The sequence below is a fragment of the Saimiri boliviensis genome, chromosome 17, assembly GCF_048565385.1.
Source record: "Saimiri boliviensis isolate mSaiBol1 chromosome 17, mSaiBol1.pri, whole genome shotgun sequence".
Taxonomy (NCBI): domain Eukaryota; kingdom Metazoa; phylum Chordata; class Mammalia; order Primates; family Cebidae; genus Saimiri; species Saimiri boliviensis.
In genome coordinates, this window is record NC_133465.1 from 32,869,571 (window position 1) to 32,895,291 (window position 25,721).

Below are 25,721 nucleotides of genomic sequence, written 5' to 3' on the forward strand. Positions count from 1 at the left end.
GAGGCAGGCATATCACCTGAGGTCAGGAGTTCAAGACCGCCTGGCCAACATGGCAAACGCTGTCTCCACTAAAATTACAAAAATTAGCTGGGTGTGGTGGTGCGCACCTGTAATCCCAGCTACTCAGGAGGCTGAGGCAGGAGAATCGCTTGAACCCAGGAGGCGGAGGTTGCAGTGAGCCGAGGTTGCACCACTGCACTCCAGCCTAGGCCACAGAGTGAGACTCTATCCCAAAGATTAAAAAAAAGAGGATGGGAAGTCCTCCCTGTACCTAAAGTTCTGGTTCCCGCATCCAGAGTCCAGGGCAGTAGGATGTGGAGTAAGACATGGGCGCATCCCTCACCTGCCTCCCTTCCATCAGCCTGAAATTTCCTTTATGTCATCCCGCTCCAGGTTCCATGGTGCAGAAGCCATTTCTCTAAGCTCTGTTGCCTTTCTAGACAGGCCAGGAGGGGCTTGAGGCAGGAAGATGTGAGCCCACCCTATTGTCTTAGTCAGCTCAGGCTGCCCCAACAAAATGCCATATATTGAGTGGCTTAAACAATAGACACTTATTTTCTTACAGTTCTGGAGGCTGGAAGTCTGAGATCAAGGTGCCAGCGTGGCTGGGTTCTGGTGAGGGCTCTCTTCCAGGCTTGCAGACGGCTGCCTTTTGCGTCCTCACGTGGCCTTTTCATTGTGTGCATGCAGGGTGAGGGTGAGAGTGAGTAAGCTCTTTCTTCTTAAAAGGACACCAATCCCATCATGAGAGGGCCAACTGCATGACCTCATTTAACCCTAATCGCTTTCCAAAAGCCCCACCACAAAATGCCACCCCATTGGGGGTTAGGGCTCCGACATATGAATTTTAGGGGGACACAAGCCTTCCACATACAGCACCTACAATTTCACAGGGATCATTTGGAGAGGGTGAGACAATGGGTGTGAAATTAACGTGTACATTGTAGTTTGTGCTCTTGTATAACATTTTTATTATTTTGGGGATGAAACTAGAGAATAAAGAAGAGCACGACGCAGCCTGCTCAGCTTCTCAGAGGGGCTTGTTTGCATCTTGGAGAGGAGAGTGAGCCTCAGGCAAGGAGACCCTGGGCAGGGGGAGTGGGGAAGACATTTTCTGTTGCTCCCCCACACCCACACTCCCTTCCTTGGCCACATCCTTCCTCCAGCCTCATTTCCAGGGTCTGAATGGATCATGAAACCAGGGCCCGAGCCAGTTACCACATCCCATTTCCCTGGCCACAGTGATTGCTTCAGGAGCTGGAGCTTGACCCTTATATGTCCAATAAGTGTCTTAAGGACTTTCATTGGGACTCACTCTTGTGGTGGATTTGAACTGGAAGGGTATCTTCTCAAGAGCTGCTGCTACAGCCACTTGTGGCCGTGAGGGGGCATCTGGCTGTGCCCACCCGAAGACATGGGGTGAGAATATACATTCTTATGCAGGCTCAGTCCGTGAGGGCAGGAGTTTGGTTTGTATGCCCAATACAGTGCCTGGAACACAGAAATATTGCTAAACATTTGTTGAATAATTTGTATTTGAGACCCTGGATCCGGCCATGCCTGGAGCTAGTTCTTTCTGAACTCCTTCTTTTACTTAAGCCAGCTTAATCACTTGCCCCTAAAGAGTCTCAAGTCAAACAGCTAAAGGCAAGAGCCTGGAGAGGTTAGGGCGGGATAGGGGGCTGCTCCAAGGCTGTGCAAAGCCCAGGGCAAAGGGTTGCGGGGGACTGGTCTAGCTGTGTAGACGCAGCCTGGAATTCAGCATGGGGGTCTCTGTGCGTGAGGACTCCTGGTCATGCACTGAGCACAAGGAGACCTTTTTGCCCTTTGAAGGAAATACAAGGAAATACAAGGCCCCACTGCCCCCGACCTGAGGTGGTCCTGCTGTGGTGGCTACAGAAGAATCACTGGCCTGCCATGGCTTAGGCCTCAGACTGCCATGAAGAAAACCCCTTGGCCATTACGGTGCTGGTGAGAGTGTGGTTGTTCAGCTCATCTCTCCATTGCCGGACACAGCTCAGGATGCAGGTCAGGCTGTTTTAAGGGTGAGGTTCCCTTCTTGTAACTTTCACTTGGGTACCCTCCAATCCTAAGGCTGCTGCAAATAGTAAAATAAAAATAAAAACCTTATTTCAATGTTTGAAGTGAGTAGGTACTATGAGCTATTGATAGTGAAGTGGGTATCATTATTATTCCTATCAAACAAATGAGGAAGTGGAGATCCACAGAGCTAAAGTAGCCTCCCAGAGGCCCAAATAGGTACTGGGATTTGATCATGGGTCAAAAGAGTCTGTCTGGCGCCTCGGCTCCTAACTGTTATGTTATTTGCTGTTTGAAAGAGCTAGTATTATTGGGAGCCTCATGGTGGGGGGGTCCGTGGGGGAATGTCAGAGCTGCCATCTGACAAGGTGGTATCTGGGGGACCCACTCAATCTGACTGTGTCCAAACTCTGGTTTTCCTGGGAGGTGTCCCTACTGGTGGTCACTGGGGAGCCTGTTGGTGACAAAACATTTGGTGGGTTCCTTAAGGGCCCATGGAATTGCCTGACTGTTGATCAGGGTCCAGACGAGCAGCCTGCAGTTGGGAAGGAGGGCCCAACCTCAATGCTCTTCACACGAGTGATGCTACTGCCCACACAGGTGGCATCGACACATGGCCAGGGCTTCCCTTCCTCCACTGATGAGGGGTCAGCTCCACCTGGGGCTTGTGGATGGCTACCGGGGGTCTGGGGAGGCCCCTGTAGTGTGGACAGTTGGCAGCTATGCGACGGAGCAGGAATTCCGTGAGCTGTGTCTGCCAGAGGGGCTGTATGCTGGCTGGAAGCCTCCTCCTCCCAGAGGCACTGGAGCCCGAGCTATGCTGTCATGGTGTGGGAAGAATGAGCAGAAATTTGGGGCCATGAATCTAGGCATTTCTTTTGCTGTGGATTACCTCAGGAAAACTCAGGGAGGTAGAACCCAGCACCCTCCTGGTATCCCTGTTTCTGCTCACTGAGCTTCTCCTGGTGACAGGGACAGTCCAACAAGGTCCAGCCCCAGTGGGTGCTGATGGGGGCAGGAATGAGGCTTGGCCTCCATCCCCGAAACAGTGAGGTTGAGTGGTCTTAGCACCCCTGTTGCTGGCTCTTCCTGGTCCTGCTCCTTATACTGTCAGTGACCCATTGATGGGATGCATGGCCCCCTTTTTCTACCAGTGGAGAAATGGGGAGCCAGGGCCATCCTGGGTGACTCAGAGGCACTTTCTGTTAAGTACTGGCCCCTTGGTGTGAAAATAGGACCATGGAGTCAGCAGATGCTGCTCTGATGTAATAAGAGCAGACCATTATTTCACAAGGTGTAGGATCAGTCATATGACCCGGAAAAACTCACACACTTCTCTTGTAAACTAAAATATGATGTCTCCAGGAGAAACTTGATTCTTTGGTTGAAAGGTGAGTTTGTTCTTAAGTCATCAGGAGAAAACACTGGCCATGGCTGTGGTTGGTGGGGAAAGACTGATGTGGAATGGAAGCCTGGTCCACCCCAGTCCATGGGTCCCAGTCATTCTGGGATAGGGCAGGGGAAGTCCCATGATATCAGGTTGAAGATGGAAGGGGCAGAGCGCAGGACAAGCAGCAAGATTCCAATACTGTTTAGAAAAGTGTCAAGTCTTCAGGGAAGGGTGGGGGGCACCCAGGTGTGGGCTGGGGGGCTGCAGGTGGAAGAGGCAGAGGGGCTGTGAGTTGGAGAGTGGGAAGGAAGGGGGGTCCCCAGTTCCTCTTTCTCCACCCTGCGACATGTGAGGATGAGGTGCCAGAGCAGCGGTCCTCACACATCAGCACACATCAGAATCACCAGGAGGGCTTGGGAAAACAAGGGCTGCTGGGCCCCACCCCAGAGCTACTAATTCGGTAGGTCTGGGATTGGACCTGATAACTGGCATTTCTTTCTTTCTTTTTTTTTTTTTTGAGACGGAGTTTCGCTCTTGTTACTCAGGCTGGAGCGCGATCTCGGCTCACCGCAACCTCCGCCTCCTGGGTTCAGGCAATTCTCCTGCCTCAGCCTCCTGAGTAGCTGGGATTACAGGCACGCGCCACCACGCCCAGCTAGTTTTTTGTATTTTTAGTAGAGACGGGGTTTCACCATGTTGACCAGGTTGGTCTCGATCTGTTGACCTTGTGATCCACCCGCCTCGACCTCCCAAAGTGCTGGGATTACAGGCTTGAGCCACCGCGCCCGGCCTGATAACTGGCATTTCTAAGAGGCTCTGAGCATCACTCATCCTGCCAGTCAGAGGACACACTTTGAGAGCCACTGGCCTGGATGTGGTCGGCTGCTATTGTACAAGTTTTGGGGGGCTTACTTGAATTCCTCAACCAGGCAGCTCCCTAAACCTCCCTCAGGTTCAGTGAGTGTTTGGTCTGAGAAAATGAAGAGTGCTGGTGGGGGACGGGGTGGGGTGGAATCCCCCAGATCATGGGGCTGGGCACTGCTTTTTCCTTCCCTGGGGATAAAAGACTAGAGGTCACTTTCCAGCCTGAGGCCATACGGCCAATTCCTCTGATTCACCCACTCCCCCAGATGACAAAGGACACCCCTTTCTAGGATGGAAAGAAAGGACCCTGCTATGATAGTTACTCAAGAATGCCTTATACCAGGGTTTGCAGAAGTGAAGTGGGTTGGAATGGGGAGCAGCCCAGTGACAGAACCTTCTTGTTCCTTGTGTTGACCTCAAAGCTCAAGCTCACATTCTGCCTCACCTTCCTCTGCTGGGGAAGTTAAGTTCCTGGGGGAACTTAACCTCTTGAGCCCTGATTTTCTCATCTGTAAAATGGGAACAATGATAATGTCAGTCCTACTGCTCACTGGGATTCTTTTGGGAGGATGAGGCACTGGATGTGAAATTAACATGTGAGCTATAAATTGTGTACATATGTGACTTGTAACACTGTTTTGAGTTAGCAAGGAAACCAGGGGAAAATGGAGAAATGGAGCAGTCATGAAGAGAGTCACTACTTTCCATTGGGACTTGGGGATTCATTTCCTCTCTTTTTCTCCTTATGTTCAGAAAACTCCGATGAAAAATTAATGAGAGTCACTACTTTCCACTGGGACTTGGGGATTCATTTCCTCTCTTTTTCTCCTTATGTTCAGAAAACTCCGATGAAAAATTAATGAGACAAAAGTCCACACTTCATACCAACTTTAGCCAGGACTTGCACTCACATGACAGATGGGGGTTAGTTGATTATTTGGGTTTGGAAAATGGTCAGTTGTATTTTGGAAATGTTGACATTTGCTGTTTGGGACCATCACCATGTTGCCCACATTCCTGCTTCTGAGGCCGAATGTTAATCAGCAGGTTCTAATGAATGTTGATATCCCATAGAGTTGGTCTTTGTCAATATCGCCACAATATAAAGACAATTAATAAGCATAATCCAATTATGTCTTATTGCACACCTACTATAGAATGGAAGCTTTATGGACATAATTTCAACTTTGAAAGCAGGCATTATTGTTTCCACTATAGAGATGAGAAAACTGAGGCCCAAAGATCTTACATGACTTGACTAGGGTCACAGTTTATTAAGTGTCAAAGTTCTTGCCCTTTGACTGGATCCCGTTGCTTCTCATAAGGGACATGAAAACACTTTGTAAACTGTGCAGTGTTGAACAACTGTAAGGAATAGTTATTAGTGCTCAAAATAAATTTCTTGAGTTTTAAATTTCCCTAGTTGAAGAAATATCCAGCTACTTATCCATGTGGACACTAGCAGCATCACCTACGTGGCCTCTGCAGCATCCTGTAGCCTTGATAACAGATCCTCAGCCCCAAGTGACCACAGCTCCTCAGGGTCAAAGGAAAGGACATTTTATAAGCCTTCACATTTTTTTTTTGCATTAGTGTATTGCCTAGGAATAGCTTGTCCCCTCCTCCCCACCCCCAACTCAAAGCCACTTTGTTGCACTGGCATAATTTCTTACAATAACATTAACATATCATTGGAGCTCATTACCTTTGGTGTAATAGTTCCCTATTGAACTGTGTCAGACTAATTATGTCAGTTCCTTTTCATTCCAGTTTAGTGCTTCTCCAGAGAGTCGCAGTGCAGCACCGGTAATAATGATTAAACTGCTGTCTAATGCTCCACTGGATGGCCAAACCAAACAGGGGAAAATTCCTTGCTGAACATGAGACTCTCAGCAGCTCTTGTACTTGATGCAATTTGGTGTTTTAAAAGCCATTACCTGGCGGTCATTTCCACGTAACGACGGAGGGCTAGTAGTGTTTCTTGGGGATGGCAGACAAAAAAACATATCAGCAAGGGAAGAAGTAGCAGAGAGGCAACCCAGGTATTTTCCATTCGTGTGGTGAGCCCTCAAGTTCTGATGGGGACCATCTGGAGCCATGCTTTACAACTTAGCTGGCAGAGGTGGGTGTGCAGGAAGAGGCCAGGGTAATGAATCAGGACAAGCCAATATCAAATGCTTAAAGCTCTGCTGCCAGTGTCAGAGGAAAGAGCCCAGGGAAGATGAATGAAAATGAAGTCATTTTCACCTTCCTGTAGTCTCATATAGAGCCCTTTGCTTGAGCCTAAAATCGAACATGCTTTTGTCTTTTTGCATAAAGAGAAGGAAGGAAATTTCGTGCTTCAACGAGAGCTTTGACAGAAGTTGATGCTCTTCATTGCCTAAAGGGAGGCTGGCCTGTTCTGAGCACCTGTTCTTTATGAGGATTAATGAGCCTAATAACAACAACTGTTATTATTAGGCATCGGTTAAGTGATGACTCTGTGCCACGCATTGTGTTAAGGGTTCCACATCTGCTATATAATCCATAAAAGGACTCTATGGGTAAAAACTGTTTTATTCCCATTTTAAAGATGAGAAACTGTGGCATAGGGAGATTAAATAACTTGCTTAAGGTCACTTCCCAGAACCTCGATATCTAACTCTGAAGCCTGTATGCAGAGTTATACTCCCTCTTCGTTCATTTATTCAGTCAATATGATTAGGGCCTTTCTGTCCTTTAGCTTTGAGCTGTGTCCTTCGGACATTTTGTGGACATTAAAGATACAGTCTTGGGCTTCCTGAGGCTGAGAGCTCAACAGTAAATATCAGTACAGGGTGAGCCATTCTGTGAGTGGAGAAAGGCAGAGAGCTGTGAGAATACCTTCATTCATTCACTCACAGGTATTTATTTGAGTGTCTACTATGTGCCAGGCTTTGCTGGGACACTGGGGTCAGCTGAATACCCACAGACTTTGCTTTAATGGAGTTTTTAGTTTGTATTATAGAAGCCCATACAGACTGAGACAGGAAATTGGTATGAAGTGGGGGGTGCTGCTGTATCAAATACCTAAAATGTGGAAGCAGCTTTGGAACAGGGTAATGTGGAGAGGCTAGAATTTTTGAGGTGCATGCTAGAGAAAGCCTACATTGCTGTGAACAGATTATTCAGAGTGATTCTGGTAAGAGCTTAGAAAAGAGGGGAGCTGTAGGGAAAGTCTCATCTTCTTAGAGAATACCTAAGCAATCAAGAATGCTAGTAGAAATATGGATGGTGTCTTAGCTCATTTTGTGCTGCTACAATAAAATGCCAGAGTAACTTATAAAGAAAAGAGAATTTCTCACAGTCCTGGAAGCTAGGAAGTTCAATATCAAGGTGCTGTCTTCTTTCAAGGGCCTTCTTGCTGTGTCATCCCATGGTGAAAGACGAGAGAGAGAGGAGAGAAAATAGAGAGAGAGAGAGAGAGGAGCGAGAGAAAGAGAGATTGAGAGAGAGAGAGAAAAGGGCCAAACTCATCCTTTTATGGGGAACTCACTTCCAGGATAATAAAAGTCCTCCAATCCATCCAATCCATTTATAAGGGCAGTGGTCCCATAGCCCAGACACTTCCCATTAGGCCCCACTTCCCAGCACTACTACATTAAATATAACATTTTCAACACACAAACTTTGGGAAACACTTTCAAACCATAGCAGATGGTAAGGGCCATTCTGATGAGGCATCAGATGGAAATGAGGAAGATGTTATTGAACAATGGAGGAGAGGTCATCCTTGTTACAAAGTGGCAAGGAAGTTAGTTGAATTGTGTTTGTGTCTTAGTACTTTGTGGAAGGCAGAACTTGTGAGTAATGGAATTGGATATTTGGCTGAGAAAATACCTAAGTAAAGTGTTGAAAGAGCAGGTTGGCTTCTCTTGACTTCTTATAGTAAAACGAAAAAAAGAGAGACATAACTTAAAGATGGAATTGTTAACCAGAAAGAAAGCCAAACTTAAAGATTTGGAAACTTCTCAGCCTTTCCATATTGTAAAAAATGAAAAAGTCTGTTCCTAAAGAACTTTAAGGGTGTGGCCCAATGGCCACATCTTACATGGAGATTTGTCAGCCATCTGAACAGAAGCCAGGAGCTACTGTTCAAGACAATGGAAGAATGACCTCTTTCCATAGCAAGGTGCTCCAGAGATCATCAGAACAACTTCATAGAAGGGGCTGCAGGTGCCTGCTGGACCCCTTCAGGCTTTGTGCAGCATCCCTCATATCCCAGGCTCCACTCCACTGCATCCGAGGCTTTGCTCCTTGGCTGCCTATCCAGGAGGTACAGGCAACAGACTGGCTGTGTCTGTGTAGTGCTCAGTGTGCACAAGCTGTGGGGGCAAGGCTACCTTCACCTAGATTTCTAAGAATGGATCTACCTGAAGCCATGGGTGTACTACCCAGGCAAGAACTATAGAGGGCCGCTGGTAGGGCAATGTTTAGTGGTACCAAGGTGGAACGGTCACTCTGAGACCCCAGAACAGTAGAGCCATTGGTGTGTGATTCCAGGCCTGGAAAGACACAGGCACACAAGTCCAACCTGTGAGAGCTGTGGCAGGGGCTGTACCCAGCAAAGCTGTGGGGCAGGGCCACCTGGAGCCTTGGGTACCTAACTTCTAACCTACAAGCCTTTGGGGATGAGACTTCCACTACAGTGGGCCTGGAGGGCAGAGCATTGAGCCAGAGAAGATTATTCTTAAGCCTTAAGGTTTTCGACTTGCTTGGGACCTGTCACTTTTTCCTTCTCGATTTCTTCCTTTTGGAATGGGAAAGTTTATCTTGTGCCTGAACCACCACTGTATTTTGTAAGCACTTAACTTTGATTTTACAGACTCAGAGAAGGAGGCAAATTTGCCTCAGGATGAATTGTACCTTGAGTTTCACCTATATCTAATTTAGATGATATTCAAATGAAACTTTGGGCTTTAGGTTTTTAAGTTGATGTCAGTATGAGTTCAGACTTTTAGGGTTATTGGGATGGAATGAATGTATTTTGCATGGAAGAAGGACATGAATTTTGGGAGTCCAGAGGCATAACGCAATGGCCTGAATGTTTTTACCCCCTCAAAATTAATATGCTGAAATTATAACCCCCCAAGGTGATGGTATTAGGAAATGGCAACTTAGGGAGGTGATTAAGTCAGAACCTTCATGAATGGGGTTAGTGCTCTTATAAAGGAAATCCAGGACAGCTTGTTAACCCCTTCCACCATGTGAGGACAAAGAGATAAGATGGCCATCTCTGAACCAAGAAATGGGCCCTCACCAGACACTGAATTTGCTGACACCTTGATCTTGAACTTTTTAGCTTCCAGACTGTGAGAAATAAATATCTGTTTTTATAAGCCACCCAGTACATGGTAGTTTGTTATAGCAGTTCAGATAAACTAAGACAGCCCAGAAGGGAAAATGTAATCTTTATTTAACACTTATTAAGCATTCACTATGTGCCAAGATCTATGATAAGTGCTATTAAGTCAGTTTATTTAGCCCTCACCATAGCTCCCTATCATTTATATAGATGAGAAAATGAAGCCTTGGAGAGTTACACAATTAGTCCAAGGTTACTTCTCCATTCAACTATAGGTAGACTTGATCTATTTTTGGGAATCAGTATAATAGGGCATATTCCATTTTTCTCTTGAAGGCCCCTTATTCCAGGAAGAACAGGCCATTGAGACTCTCAAGCCTGGCTTTGCATTCCTCTCATGGAGCCTATCAACCTGATGCCATTTGGGAACCTTATATCTATATGGGCTCTGCTGCCATATTGGTTGAGAATGGATCAAAGAGGAAGAAGCCTTGGCTTAGACATTATGAGAGGACAGCAGATAAACGTGTAATGCCTGGCCTGTTCCTTTGGTTCAGGGAAGGGCATACATCTACAAAGACTCTATGGTGTTCATTGAGCATCTGTTATGGGCTGACTTGTGTCCCCACCAAATCCGTATATTGAAAACTTAACTCTAATGTGATGATATTTGGTGGTGGGAGTCTTAGGGAGGTAATTAGGTTTACGCAAGGTAATCAAGGTGGGACCCTCATGATGGGATTAGTGTCCTTTTAGGAAGAGGAAGCAACTTCAGAACTATCTCTTTCTCTGTCATTTGAGGAAACAGTGAAAATATGGCCATCTGCAAGCCAGAGAGTGGGTCTTCCCCAGACAGGGAATCTGCCAGCACCTTGAGCTTGGACTTTCCAGTCTCCAGAAATGTCGAACTATATGTCTGTAGTTTAAGCCATGGTATTTCACCATGGCAGCCCAAACTGAGTAAGATAACATCTTAAATGTGATGATGTATGGGACTGTGTCCTAGAAAGTAATGGGCAAATGGTAATCATCAGAGACTCCATGAGTCATACATGTTCTGATGCACTCTGCCTCTCTATCAAAATCACCTGGTAAGGGTAGATAATGTGATAAACTGCAGATTTCCTGGGCTCCACTAGCCTTACACACTGGTAACATGACTCAGCCCACAGCAGTTTTTCCTAAGTTGAGTTCCTAGCAACACTATTGAATATTTATAGAGATTACTTGAGAATAGGGATTTTGTCAGGCAATAAATTTAGGGAATGCTGGGTAAATTAGGACTTTTTTTTTTTTTTTGTTAGTAAGGTTTCTCACGGCCTTTAAAATGCCTTGTAATCTACTAGAGAGGAAATAATACTATTTCCCAAAATGCACTTAGCCTTGAAATACCTTTTCCCCAAAGCATCTTATGGGAATCAGGGGTTTTTTTTTTTTTTTGTTTTTTTGTTTTGGAATATAAATTATTTGGTGGAATGTAAAAGGGCATGTTAAACCAGGACTTACCAAGTCAGATGTCCTCAGGAGCCAGGCAGGTAGTGCTGCTGATGAAAGCAAATGGAGTCAGCAGTAAGGAGTCATGAGGACTGGGGAAAATTGGGGTCTATGTCCTTTCGTTTGAACTGGGCATCCGAATGCAAATTGAAAAAATTGATCCATGGCTGCTGAGACCTTTGGGAGTGGCACTTTCTTGGAAGCAAAAGTGAGGAACCCTGGGAGAAACCTGGGCAAGGGAGACGTGAAGAAGGACCTGGGAAGTGCCCACATGCAGGTGTGGGCCGTGGTTGCTCAGTGGGTGAGCTTCCCCAGGAAGGCGTGCCCACGTGGCAGTGGGGATACCAGAAGAGGGCTGGAGATGCTGTTGTGGGCATTAACTCTTGGGGCTGTGTTTCTGCAACTTTAGTGAGCATGCAGATTATCTGGTGATCTTGTCAAACTACGGATCCCTACTTAGAAGGTGTAGAGTGAAGCCGAGATGAGGCATTTCTATCCAGTTCCTTGGTGATGCAAAGCCACACTGAAGACAAGACTCAGGGCCTTGGGACTTAGGCCACCTGGCCAGAGGGAGGCTTCGTCCAGGCCGTATTTCCTCATAATTAGAGTTCGTTCTCATGGTAAGGAAGAATTTGTTTTTCTCATAGGAAGGGGGTGAAATATGTATTCAAAATTGGGGTGTGGGAGATAGAGAATGGGGAACGCTACTCTCATTTAATTTAATGAAGATAAACTAAGCTTCTGCTCTGGAACTGTTTGCATGATAAAACTCATAGTGGAAGGGATAAGATCTCGGGTTCTGGAACCAGACTCCCTGGTTTGATTACGGGCTCTGCTGAGTAACTTTGAACAAGATATTGGACCTCTCTGGGCAATAATAGAACCCCACACATTATTAGTTACGGGGATTACATGAGTTACTCTCTGTAAGGCATTTAGAATAGTGCCTTACAAACTTTCTTTATATCTCATTCTGAATGACTCAGTGTGAGAGCACTTGCGCTGTAGCTATCAGGCTGTGGAAATAAAAGCAGAGTGGTTAACAACAGCTTTGATTTCAGACAGACCTGAGTTGAATCCCAGCTCTGTTACCTATTAGCTCTGTTGCCTTGGGCAAGTCACTGAACCTCTCAGAGCCCCAATTTCCTCATGTATAAAAAGGGGTTGATCATATTAGAAATGAGGATTAACTAAGTCCATGTAAAAGCACGTTGTCCACTGTAAAGTGCTGAACAAATGCAAAGTGTTCATGCACAGGTATTTTTTGCCAAATCAGGCAGAGCTGCTTTCAGGAGTGATGGAGGTGTTCTGAATTGAGATGGGGTGATGGCTGCACAACTCTAAAATAAACTCACAATCACTGAACTGAACCCTTAGCAAGGTGAATTTTTACAGTGGGTAAATTATACCTCCATAAAGCTTTTAAAATGAAAAAGAAAAACACCTTGATACCTCTGGTCAAGAAGAGCTGAAGGGCCTTTCCTGTTCTATTGAGGCTGCCCAGGAACCAGCCCCTCTCCTCCTGTCCTTCTGGCCAGTGCCCCTTCCACAAAGAGAAGCCCCAGACCCTGAGCCGACCTATTTTCTTTTTCTAACCTGATTTGAGTGAGCATTTTGCAAAGCTTCAATCTCTGGGGGCAAAAGTCCAACTTCTTATTCACTGTCAAAGGCATAGAATCTGGGTCAGTAGGAAATAGTTTTTTTTTTTTTTTTCCTGAGGAGTCGGGTCAAGGAACAGGTGTCAGTCTGATAAATTAGAAAGGAGGTTGGGGAGAGGCAGAGAGACACCATCTGCCTCCTGGCTTGGGACGGAGAAGGTGCTCCCATTCACAAACCTGTTCTAGCAAACCACTCTGTCCAGGGCCAGCAGGTCAGGCAGGTGAGAAGTGATTGGGAACAGGCGAAAGGGCTGCGTTCCTGGAAGCGGGAGATTTGCATTGTGAGGCCGTGGAGGGCAGAGGGGTGAGGGGTTGCAGGAAACCAAGCAAAGATCAGAACTGGGCTGCCTGAGGACTGGGGCTAGACAGAGCAGAAGCCTGGGTGGAGCTGTCAGAAGGCAGAAGTGGGGAGAGCCATGAATTTTACCCAGGTGGACTGAGGAGTCTTTCAAAGTAAGACATTTCCCCCCTAAGAGGGTATTACTCTCTTCCCACCTCCCTGAAACATTTTAATTCCAGTATAACTTGCAGAAAGTTCTGCATATATCCTTAGTGTATAGTGCCATGCATTTTCACAGAGTTTACGCAAGTTTAACCAGGTTCTAGATCAAGAGATGGCACACTGGCCGGACATGGTGGCTCACACCTGTAATCCCAGAACTTTGGGAGGCTGAGGTGGGCAGATCACCTGTAGTCAGGAGTTTGAGACCAGCCTGGCCAACATGGTGAAACCCCATCTCTATTAAAAATACAAAAGTCAGCCAGGTGTGGTGGCATGTGCCTGTAATCTCAGCTATTTAGAAGGTTGAGGCGGGAGAATCGCTTGAACTGGGAGGTGGATTTGCAGTGAGCTGAGATCATGCCACTGCATTCTAGCCTGGGCAACAGAGCAAGACTCTATCTCAAAGAAAAAAATAGAAAAGAGATGGAACATTTCCAGCACTCCAGAAGCCCCTTTGTGCTCCTATCCACTCCCACCCTGCAAGGGTAAACACTGCCTTGATTTCAACACCATGCACTCCTTAGTTTTAACTGTTTAACTTTGTATAGATGGAATCAAAAGCATTTGCTCTTCTGTGTGCTGATTATTTTTCTTTCTGTCTCTCTCTCCTTCTCTTCTACTTTCTTTCTATCTTTTCCGTCTTTCTTTCTTTCTTTCTTTTTTTTTTTTGACAGAGTTTCACTCTTGTTGCCCAGGCTGGAGTGCAATGGCATGATCTTGGCTAAGTGCAACCTCTGCTTCCCAGGTTCAAGTGATTCTCCTGCCTCAGCCTCCTGAGTAACTGGGATTACAAGTGCCACCACTACGCCTGGCGAACTTTGTATTTTTAGTAGAGACGAAGTTTCTTCATGTTGGTCAGGCTGGTCTCAAACTCCTGACCTCAGGTGATCCACCCACCTTGGCCTCCCAAAGTGCTGGGATTACAGGCATGAGACGCCATGCCGGCCAGCTTCTTTTGCCCAACGTTTTGCTTGTGAGATTCACCTGGGTTGTTGTGGTCTCTTCATTCTCCCTACAGGGTGGGGTATTCCATTGTGTGATGATACCACACATTATATTTCCATTTAACAGTTTCTGGGTGTTTGGGTGGCTTCCAGTTTAGGGCTATTATGGATAGGGCTGCAGTGAACGTTCAGGTGGCTGTCTTTGGGTGAACGCATGGATGCATTTCTGGTGGGGGTGGAGTTGCCGGGTCATAAGGTACGTGCATGTGAACCTTGAGTAGATGCTGCACAGCAGCACCCCAAAGTGGGTGGACAGAGCAGACGGGCAATTACGCTGGCTGTGTGTATGGGAGATATAGAGATAGAGAGAGAGTTCTTCTCTAGTCCTCTAAGAGCTAAAAAGCCCTGAATACTTTATGAGATGAACTGTGTCTCCCCTAAATATTGATACATTGAAGCCCTCACTGCCAGTACCTCAGAATGTGACTGCATTTGGAGACAGAGCTTTCTAAGAGTGAAATTAGTTAAAATGAGGCCACGAGGGTTGCCTCTAATCCAATCCAACTGGTGTCTGTATAAAACGAGGAGATTCCTGTAATCCCAGCACTTTGAGAGGATCACCTGAGGTCAGGATTTCGAGAGCAGCCTGGCTGACATGGTGAAACCCTGTCTCTACTAAAAATACAAAAATTAGCTGGACATGATGGTGGGAGCCTGTAATCTCAGCTACTTAGGAGGTTGAGGCAGGAGAATCACTTGAATCTGGGAGGTGGAGGTTGCAGTGAGCCAAGATTATGCCACTGTACTCCAGCCTGGGTAACAGACTGAGACTCCATCTCACAAAAATAGAAGGAGAAGGAGAAGGAGAAGGAGAAGGAGGAGGAGGAGGAGGAGGAGGAGGAGGAGGAGGAGGAGGAGGAGGAGGAGGAGGAGGAGAAGGAGAAGGAGAAGGAGAAGGAGAAGGAGAAGGAGAAGGAGAAGGAGAAGGAGAAGGAGAAGGAGAAGGAGAAGGAGAAGGAGAAGGAGAAGGAGAAGGAGAAGGAGAAGGAGAAGGAGAAGGAGAAGGAGAAGGAGAAGGAGAAGGAGAAGGAGAAGGAGAAGGAGAAGGAGAAGGAGAAGGAGAAGGAGAAGGAGAAGGAGAAAGAGAAGGAGAAAGAGAAGGAGAAGGAGATTAGAACATATGGAGAGACAGCAGGGATGAACTTCTATAGGGGAAAGATCCTGTGAGAACACGGTGAAGAGGAGGCTGGAGAGCAGTCATCTGGAAGCGAAGGAGAGAGGCCTTCAGAAGAAACAACCCTGCTGACACTGTGACCTTGGACTTGCAGCCTCCAGAACTGCGAACAATAAACTTCTGTTGCTTCAGCCACTGTGCCTGTGGTATTCTGTTGTGGCAGCCCTAGCAGAGCTCGGCTCATGCTTTATCTCACTGAATCCCCACATCAACCCTGCAGGGTAGGAACAATTGCGACCTCCGTGTTGCAGGTGGAGGACTGAGCTTGGAGGTAAATGACTTGCCCAGGGCCAGAACACAGGCAGGGGGCTGAACCTGGACTGGAACTCAGGACTGCCTGTCCAGAGCCCTGAAACGGAACCCTTCTTGATGCCAGCCTCACACATTTTTTAGGTCATTCATGGCTGACTCCCAGCCCAGGGTTATTTGAATAATGGCTGTATTAGATTTTGCAGTTTAGTGTAAAGAAGGGAGAGTGTGCTTGAGAGGCGGAAGATCTGGCCTTAAATCCTGGGTTCTAAGGTTCCCGCTGAGTAAATGTGGGCCCCACTGCTTAGATTTTTTATGCTTCTATCTCCTCATCTATAAGGCCTTCCTCACGGGCTGATTGTGCATACCCAATGTGAAAATGTACGGGAGGTGCACTGTAAACTGTAAAGTGCTGGGCAGATGGGAACTGTTTCAGAGATTTCATGAGTCATGGTATGCATTTAGAATGGGCTGAATTGTATCCTCCTGCCCCTAATTTGTATGTTAGCAATCTAACCCCTAATGTGATGGCATTTGGAGATGGGACCTTTGGGAGATAATTAGGATTAGATGAGGTCATGGGAGTGAAGATCTGCTCTGATAGGATTGATGTCCTTATAAGAAGAGACACTAGAGAGCTGGCTTTCTCTTGCCTTGGGGGGTATACAATGAGAAGATGGATGTCTGCAAGCCAGGAAGAGAGCCCTCACCAGGACAGAACTGGCTGGCACTGTGAGTTTGGACTTTCCAGCCTCTAGAATTGTGCAAAATAAATGTCTGTTGTTTAAGCCACCTAGCTTTTGCTATTTTGCTATGGCAGCTTGAGCTGACAAAGACAGCATGCCACCCCTCTTTCTCTTTGCAGAGCTTCATAGATGCACATGGCTTATACACTCAACACATTCTGATTCCTAAAGGGCTGACTCTTTGGCAGGCGTCAGTTCTGGGGCTGGACCGGGTGATGGGTTCCTCCAGTGGAAAACACGTAGTAGCGGTGTGTCTGCTCTGGGGCTGGTGTTTGGTGAAGGCAGCCAATGTTTCTTTTTCTTGTTAGTCTCATGCCCCAGGACTGTGAACTGCTCTTGTTCTGGAGACTCCAGAGTAGACAGGAGATGATGGGATAGGGACCCAGCTACAGGAAGAGGATGGCAGAAGTGCTTTCCATTTTGTGCAGTTGCTCAGAGAGGCAGGTTTTGCTGTTATCCCTTTTACAGCTTGGGGGACTCAAGCTCAGAGACTTATTCAGCAATACTTTACTAATATGTCATAGGACCCAAGACCGAAGCTGACGGCCTCTGGATTTGGGGTCTCTTGATTGCATGGTATCAGTCTGGATAGGCTAGATCAAGCTGCAGAAACAGCAACAACGAAACCCAGATCTTTTGTTGTCTTACAGAGACACAGCTTGTTCTCACTCGTGTCACATCCATCCTGGTGGCTGGTGCTGCTACCCCTTGTCTCTTCACTCTGAGTTCTGACCAGCAGAGTGGCCACCAACTCCAGTACGGATGCTCTCTGGAGGGTCTCACACTGGCAATTCAATGCCCCAACCCAGAAGTGCCATTCGTCATTTCCATTCAAATTCATTGGCCGGAGTTAGTTACTGGCCAGAGTTGGTCTAGTTATTCTAGAACCCCAGCCAAACACACAGGGGGCTAGAATACTCACCCTAGGTGTGCCCAGCAGACAGAGGAGGCAAGTATTTTGGGGGCAGCATTAATGCCCATCTCAGAATAAATGCATGCATGCACGCATGAATGAATACAATTAGAATCTCCATCTGAGTTTGGTGGTTGTTGATGGACCCAGGAAAAGACAATGTAGACTTGTAACTGCCCGACATAATGATATTGGAACTCTTTGGCTCCCGATAAAAGGTTTAAGCGTCTTGAAAATGTATGTGTGTTCTTTTCCTTTCCATCGTTCTCAGCTCCTGTGCCTACATGTTCTCTCTTTCACCAAATCTGTTTGCCATTGACTGTGATGACAGAGTCACTCGACCCACACAGGCCCCAGTCTGAGTGTGATTGATAACCCTTGGACAAACACAGATGGACACACAGAGAAATTTCTACTCCTTCCACCTGCCTCGGGCAGCCGTGGAGATGGTGATTTTTCAAGTGAGTGTTAGCTCAGAGGCTTTCTCAGGCTCCGAAGCATAACTAAACCCAGACAGACTCTGGGAGATGAAAAACAAACTGTTGCTTTTATGATGTCATGAAAAAGCCTTCTTTTTCCTCCTAAAAAAGAAACTTGTTTATTTCCATGTGTGTATGGGTTTGCAGTAAGTGTGGAAGGATTAAGCCTTTGAAACTGTCAATTTATATCCATGAGTAACGTGAAGTCTTTGTCCTGGAAAGCAGCAAGTTTTCCAAATAGGAAAATCAGGAGCTGGCCCCTTGCTAATTCACTTAGTGGCTGATTCACTAAATACTTACTCAGCACCTCTTGCCTTCCAGGTCTGGATTCAGGAGCTGGGGGTGCAGAGCCGGTGTCAGAGGGCACCATCTCTACCCTCGAGGAGTTTGCAATCTCCAGGGAAAATGGCAGAGGCCTATACAAAGGGTATGGGGTACTGACCAGGAATGGGGAGCTTTGTCAAGGAGCATGGAGAAACTTAACCTGGAAGAACAAGGAGGAACCAGCCAGGTGAGGAGAACAAAGAGGGAAGACTGACGGAAGGAATGGCATCACCAGATGGGGAGAGGCGGGCGAGGGTGCAGTGTAGTTGGGCTTCACCAGGTAGGTTGTGTAGTAGAGAAGGTAAGCATCTGGGCTCTGGGTTCGAATCCCAGCCTTGCCCCTTCCTTGCTATGTGACCATCTGTAAAATGGGGAAAGAAGCTGTAACTCCCTCATGGGATATCACGAAGAGTTGATGGGTTGAAATGCATAAGGAGCCCAGAGCAGTGCCTGGTGTGCAGAAAACACTTAGTAGCAATGACCTGTCCTCGTTTTGCTGAGGCTTGAGTAGAACAGAAGAGGAAGGAAAAGGTGAGCAGGGACCTGAATGCCAGGGTGAGGGGCTGATGCTCTGACCCATGCTTGCAGCATTCAGGGGAGCAAAGGATGTGTGGATTTCGTGGGCCTGGTCTGATCCTGGGGAGGAAGCCGGATGGGGTGGTCCTGAGTAAGGACCTACCCTAAGGGTAGAGCTGTGCACTGGAAGCCCAGGGGCTGAGGGGAAGGTTCCATGGGGTCGGTCAGAGGAGGTGTGGCCCAAGCCACGGGGTCTGCAGGTGAAAGACCCTTAGACAAGAGGATAGGTCGTTCTGAAGGACCCACACCAGAACCTCCCTGCTGGGTGCCCCGTGGAGGGTGAAGAGTGCAGAGAAGTGGGCAGCTGGGCCTCTGCTGGGGAGGCTTCATGGCATGAGTGAGTACCCCCTCGTGGCTCTGGAGTAAGACTAGCTTGAACCCAAAGCCCAGGCTGAGCCTGATAAGCTGAGCCTTTTATAATGGGGGCAATGTCACCCATCATTCAGGGGTGTTTTGTGAGTTAAATGTCTCTCTCTGTCCTTATGGAGCTTAGAACATGGGGGTGCAGTGCAGGAAAAGAGAGGACTAAATACGGACTGACACGTGGTCTATGGGAGCACAGAGGAGGGGTGGCTGCCTGGCAGTCAATCAGGCAGACTTCCTGGAAGAAGGGGCCTTCTGAGAAGCTGAGATTTACAAGATGACTAGAAGTTGGTAGCCAGGTGAGAGGAGCAGGGAGAATGCCCTAGGTGAGGAGATGGCGTGGGTAAGGTCTAGAGGTGAGTGAAGTGTCATAGGATTGAGAGACTGCAGGGTGCTCAGTGTGGCCAGAGCAAGGAGCACAGAGATGAGAGTGTTTGAAACCAGAGAAGGGTGAGTGATTCTGGCAGAGACTCAAGAGGCTTTGGGTAGTTCAGAGAAGGCTAACTGAGAAAGGTGAGTTCCGGAGTCAGAAGACCTGGCTTCAAGGCTGCACTGGGTCACTTCTTGGCTGTGTGCCCTAGACACTTTGCTTTACCTTTCCGACTTCGTTTCCTTCCCGATAAGTGAGGTTTCATGTGAGGACAGAGATGGAATGTATTCATTCATTCAAGCGGATATTTACTAGTGGTTTCTAAAGGCCAGGTGTTGTTCTAAGCACTGGGGATTATTTAGAATATGGGGAAGATCAAGTCCCTTCCCTCACGGGGCTTACACTTTAGCAGGGGACACCTCATAAGTGCCGTGAAGAAAAGTCAAGCAGGGTAGGGGACAGGGGGTGGCAGGGTATGGTGGAGTTGGGGGTTGGACGGGATGGTCAGGGAAGGCTTCTCAGAGGAGGAGACATTTGAACAAATGACAAGGGGGAGTGAGCTGTGTGGGATTCATGGGAAATAAACATTACTTAGTATATCAGTAGATGTACTAAGTACAGAAAGTGCTCTAAAACCTTTACCTGGATTAACTCATTCCAGCCTCAGAACACCCTGAGAGCCAAGCACTATTACCACTATGCCCCATTACAGAGGGCAAAATGGAGGCAAGGAGTTAGGCTTGGCCAGGTTTCACATTTGAACCTTATGGTGTGGCCTTCACAGCCACCATCCTAATCAATTACCCCACCACAGTAAACCTGGCTTGGGACTCAGCTTGTTTGGGGCGTCCCAAGCCAGGTTTGCTGTGGGGGAGGGTGTGTGCAGACGGCAGAGTGCGAGTCAAATGTGAAATGTCGTCACTGATATTTTCTTTGGAATGTGAAGGAAACATCTCAAACCAGTGTCATACTATCCACTTCTGCCAATATTCTTTCTTCTTTTTCTTCTTTCTTTTTTTGAGATAGGGTCTTGCTCTGCTGCCCAGGCTGGAGTGCAGTGGTGCAGTGATTCCAGCCTGTACTTCCTGGGCTCAAGAGATCTTTCTGCCTCAGCCTCCAGAGTAGCTGGGATCACAGGCATGTGCCACCATGCCTGGCTAATTTTTTAAAGAACTTTTTGTAGAGACAGGGTCTTACTATGTTGTCCAGGTTGTTCTTGAACTCCTGGGCTTAAGCAATCCTCCTACCTCAGCCTCCCAAAGTGTTGGGATTACAGGTCTGAGCCACTGCACCTGGCCTTTTGCTGATATCCTTAAAAACAAAGGCCTGTGGGCCTCAAGTTTCTTGCATGATTCTTGGCAGACTACATGAAAAGACAACATACTTAGGGCGGGAAAAATGCTGAAAAGCGAAAGGAACATCTGCGTTTGTTCTTTGTAAAAGTAATATATTCACATACTGAAAATATGAAAAATAGAGAAAAGAAGAGAAATTTCTCAGATAGTTACCATTTAAATATAAGCACTGTGAGTATTTTGGAATGTTTTCATTTACGCTTTTTCAAAAGGAGAGGATGTTTTAGTTGTGTGCAGCAGAAACTAAAGAACTCAGAGGTTTTGGAATATATAGCCAATTATATAATGTTATTATGTGACAAGAAAATATAGGCTAGGCCATGCATGGCGGCTCATGCCTGTAATTCCAGCGCTTTGGGAGGCTGAGGTAGGAGGATCGCTTGAGCCAAGGAGTTTGAGATCAGCCTGGGCCACACAAGGAGACCCTGTTACTGCAGAAAGTAAAAAAAGTAGCTCAGCGTGGTGGTATGTGCCTGCAGTTCCAGCTACTCAGAAAGCTGAGATGGGAGGATCTTTTGAGTCCAGGAGGTGAAGGTTTCAATGAGTTGAGATCACACCACTGCATTCCAGCCTGGATGACAGAGCAAGACCCTGTCCACCACCCTCCCCCTCCCCACAAAAAAAATGAAAAAGAAAATTTAGGATAATGCAATACCTATTTTACTTTTCTATTCTCCAAAATATTAGCTTTTGCAAACAGCTTAGGGCGGCAGGTCGAGCTCTGTGGCAGATCACTAGAGACCAGGTATCAGACTGGTCAGTTTTCTGTGAGATTACCTGTTTGCCAGCTTGATGGTCTCCCAACTGGACTGTCCCCTGGTTCCATGGTCACCAAGCATTTCAGTTGTTCACTCATCTTTGTATGGGAGAATGCTCATAATTTTTAAGCATCCCATCTTAAGATAGGCATATTTATTTATAAATCATACTATTATCAATCTGCAGAATATTAATACATTCTTAAATTATGTTAATATTTAACACATAATTTCTTATTTTTATAGAAAAATATAAATGTTCTAATATTTTCCTCCTGCACTATTTACTGGTTTGTTCACACCCCATTGATTTAATCCATTTTGCCCCAGTCCAGAGACTGTTTTGTAGACAGACATGATATCTTCTGAGAAAGGGTGAAAAAATGTATTATTTCACACCAAATCCCACTGTAAGAACCTCTGATGGGGTTGGCACAGCCTGTCTCAGTGGGAAAATAAATCTCAATCTTCCAGTTACAGAGACAGTCAGGGAGGGAGAAGGAGAAGAATGAAATGTCAAGGCTAGGCTCTGTGTTGATGGAGGATGCCTGCAGAGTCCATAGTTGTGCCATTTTTTTTTTTTTTGCCTCTTTGGCCTGGAAGGGAAAGGGGTGGATCCTGATTGGGCTAAGGCTGAATGCTTGGCATAATAAAGTGAGAAGACATGTACTGAATGGAGGGTGAATAATATTCCATTAGTATTCATTAAGTAATTAATTAATTACATTCAGTAATATTCAATTGTATGTATAAACCACATTTTCTTTTTCTTTTCTTTTTTTTTTTTTTTTGTGAAACGGAGTTTCGCTCTTGTTACCCAGGCTGGAGTGCAATGGCGCAATCTCGGCTCACCGCAACCTCCGTCTCCTGGGTTCAGGCAATTCTCCTGCCTCAGCCTCCTGAGTAGCTGGGATTACAGGCCTGCGCCACCATGCCCAGCTAATTTTTTTGTATTTTTAGTAGAGACGGGGTTTCACCATGTTGACCAGGATGGTCTCGATCTCTTGACCTTGTGATCCGCCCGCCTCGGCCTCCCAAAGTGCTGGGATTACAGGCTTGAGCCACCGCGCCCGGCACACATTTTCTTTATCCGTTCATTGGATAAGGATGGACATTTGAGTTCTTTCTATCCTTTTTCTTCTTTTTTTTTTTTTTTTGAAACAGAGTCTTGCTCTGTTGCCCAGACTAGAGTGCAGTGGTGTGAACTCAGCTCACTGCAACCTCTGCCTCCCAGGTTCAAGTGATTCTTATGACTCAGCCTCCTGAGTAGCTCAGACTATAGGCGCCCACCACCACACTGGCTAATTTTTTTATTTTTATTTTTATTTTTAGTAGAGACGGGGTTTCACCATGTTAGCCAGGATGGTCTTGATCTCCTGACCTTGTTATCTGCCTGCCTCGGCCTCCCAAGTGCTGGGATTACAGGCGTGAACCACCGTGTCCGGCCAACACCAGAGCTTTTTATGGCAGGTGTTAATCATGTCCCCATCTTACTGGTGAGACTGCTGAGTCTTGGAGCATCTTCCATCTGTGCGTAAGTGTTGGAGCCAGGTCTGTCTGACCTCGAAGTTGAACTTCCACTCGCTACTCCGAGAAGAAGCATGCTTAGGGAAGCACTGCTTGTAGAAAGGATCCTGGAGAACTATTCTTTTGCCATCGCTCAGGCCAAAAGAGCAACAGAAGAAATGATCAATTAAAAACCCTCCAAAATTTATCATTGGCTTGGGTTTATCCTGTTTTAAATGATAATCTAAGCAGCCTGAAATGGTATTTCCCAAAAATGGGAATGATATTCTGGTTATTCCGGGAAGAAGCCAAGGACTGGGGGTTTGCAGGAGCAGTTTCCAGACTCCCAGGAGCACAGGTTAGCTCTGAAGAGGTGGATGGGAGGGAGGGAAGAGCAGGGGAGGAGGAGGGACTGGAGCCCACTGAGAGAGGGAGGGGCCTGTCCAAGCCCACACCGCACTGGGCACAGCTCTTCCCCTGGGGCCAACGACAGGCTCTTATCATCAGCCTTGTCCCAAGATGCCCTGCGGCACAGTTAAATGCTTTAAGTGGCAGCTCTGAAAAAGGCCATTTCCCGCCAAGACTATAAAGTGGAAAAATGGAGATGCTGCATTCACGGCAAAGAATCAAATGAGCAGAGTCTTAACACGGAATTTATAAATCAGTTACTAGGAGCATTAAAATGCCTCTTGCTGCACTTAATCTCCGGCTTCCTTTCTTTTCTTCTTTCAGATACCTAACACATCACTCTTTTTTACTGGCTCTGGTGGACTTTCAATGAAGTCTGTTCCTTTTTCAGAATAAAGATATGTGTATTCTCTTCTCTGACTCAACTCGACTGTAAAACAAATAATGATACATGCTTACTCTGGTTCTTCAGATAAATATGAGAGGAGGCAGTTTTGTTTTTCATTGCGCTGAGACCTCCCTGGGAGCAGGACGCAGGCTGTGGCAAGCACAGTTTCTGTAGCTGCATCCCCATGTGATCCTGTAAGTAGGAACACTCGGAATGTAATACCAGCAACCTGTGGTCTAGATATAGCCAAGCTTGGCCCAATAAAAACTAGAGAACCAAATTGCACTCTAAGGCATCCCGAAGACTCTTGTATAACAAGAACAGCCAGCACTACATGAGCCTACGTTAGGCCAGCTGCTGTCCTAAGCACATTACATTTATTGACTCAATTTAATCCTCACAATAACCCTAGTATTGTTATGGTCTCCATATTATAGATGAGGAAACAGAGGCACAGAGAAATTAACTTTCCTACTTTCATACAACCAGTGACAGGTTAAATTGACTTGTGGACCCAGGCAGTCTGACCCAGCAACAGGGCCCATACATTTTATGCTATATGGCCATAATAAGCAGGCTAATTTCACCATTTATCCTATGATATGGTCCCCATCCATATCTCACCTTGAACTATAATACCCACAATTCCCATAATTCCCATAATCCCTGTGTGTCAAGGGAGAGACCAGGTAGAGGCAATTGGATCATGGGAGTGGTTTCCTCTGTGCTGTTCTCATGACAGTGGATTCTCAAGAGATCTGATGGTTTCATAAGGGGCTCTTCCCGCTTTGCTCAGCATTTCTCCTTTCTGCTGCCTTGTGAAGAAGGTGCCTTGCTTCCCCTTCACCTTCTGCCATGATTATAAGTTTCTTGAGGTCTCCCCAGCCATGCTGAGCTGTGAGTCAATTAAACCTCTTTCCTTTATCAATCATCCAGTCTCGGGCAGTTCTTTATAGCAGCATAAAAATGGATGAGTATACCCTCGTTCTGGTAGGATGAAGGGACACAGGCTGCAATGAGAGGGCAGAGCTGCTGGGAGCCACCGATTTGGTTATTCCCAGGACATCTGTTTGCTGGGCTGGTATGTTAAGGGTTGCTTTTGCAACCTCCATCTTAAAGCACATTTGGTCAGGTCTTACAAGAGGCTTCTGCTAGAGCCGTTCAAGTGGTGGTAGCTGAGGCAGGCCCCTGTTACTCAGGGAAGGCGGCCCTGCAAAGGACGCCTGGGTCTGGAGATCTGCCAGAAAGAGACTTTCTCCTGGAGAACTTCAGGGAAGCATGGCTCAGTAAAGAGGAGGCAAGGTGGCCTGAACACAGACGCTGGGCTGAGGTCCATCTGTAAGATACCTGTGTGTGACTAGGAAGTGCTTCTGAGCCTGGATACCTGGTGATATTTCAGTTGGTGAATGTAGCATCCCAGCCTGAATTTCAGCATTTGGAAGGTTCTGAGAATCTCCTTGACAATATCTGTTTCTGGTCCTTGGAGACATCCAGACACTGCTGGACTTAGTCACTCATGCTATAGACCAGCCCTCTCTTTCACGCCTTTCTGATATTGGTCCAAATGGGGTCCTGATGGCTCCCTTCTGGCCAAACTCCACGCCCATGCACCTGCCCAGGCTTCTGGAATGTTGAGGCTCAGCCTGAGCCCAGTGTCCTGGAGTCCCTTTGTCTGGAGGGGGCAATGGGCAGTCCTGGTCTATCATCCTTAGTATGGATTCCTGGCCTTTTCGAGCTTACTTGGAATTGGCAGCCTGGGCTTTCCTCATTTTCCACGGGTGTGGTTGTGAGGCACCAGGCCAGACTTTGCCAGGACAATCACGTCCACCATGATGGA

General features: G+C 46.8%; 1 pseudogene; it reads left to right on the forward strand.

Annotated features, from left to right (window-relative positions):
- The first annotated feature begins 2,653 nt into the window (after positions 1-2,653).
- Positions 2,654-25,721, forward strand: part of LOC101054398 (protein NipSnap homolog 1-like) — a 54,794-nt pseudogene continuing 31,726 nt past the window's right edge.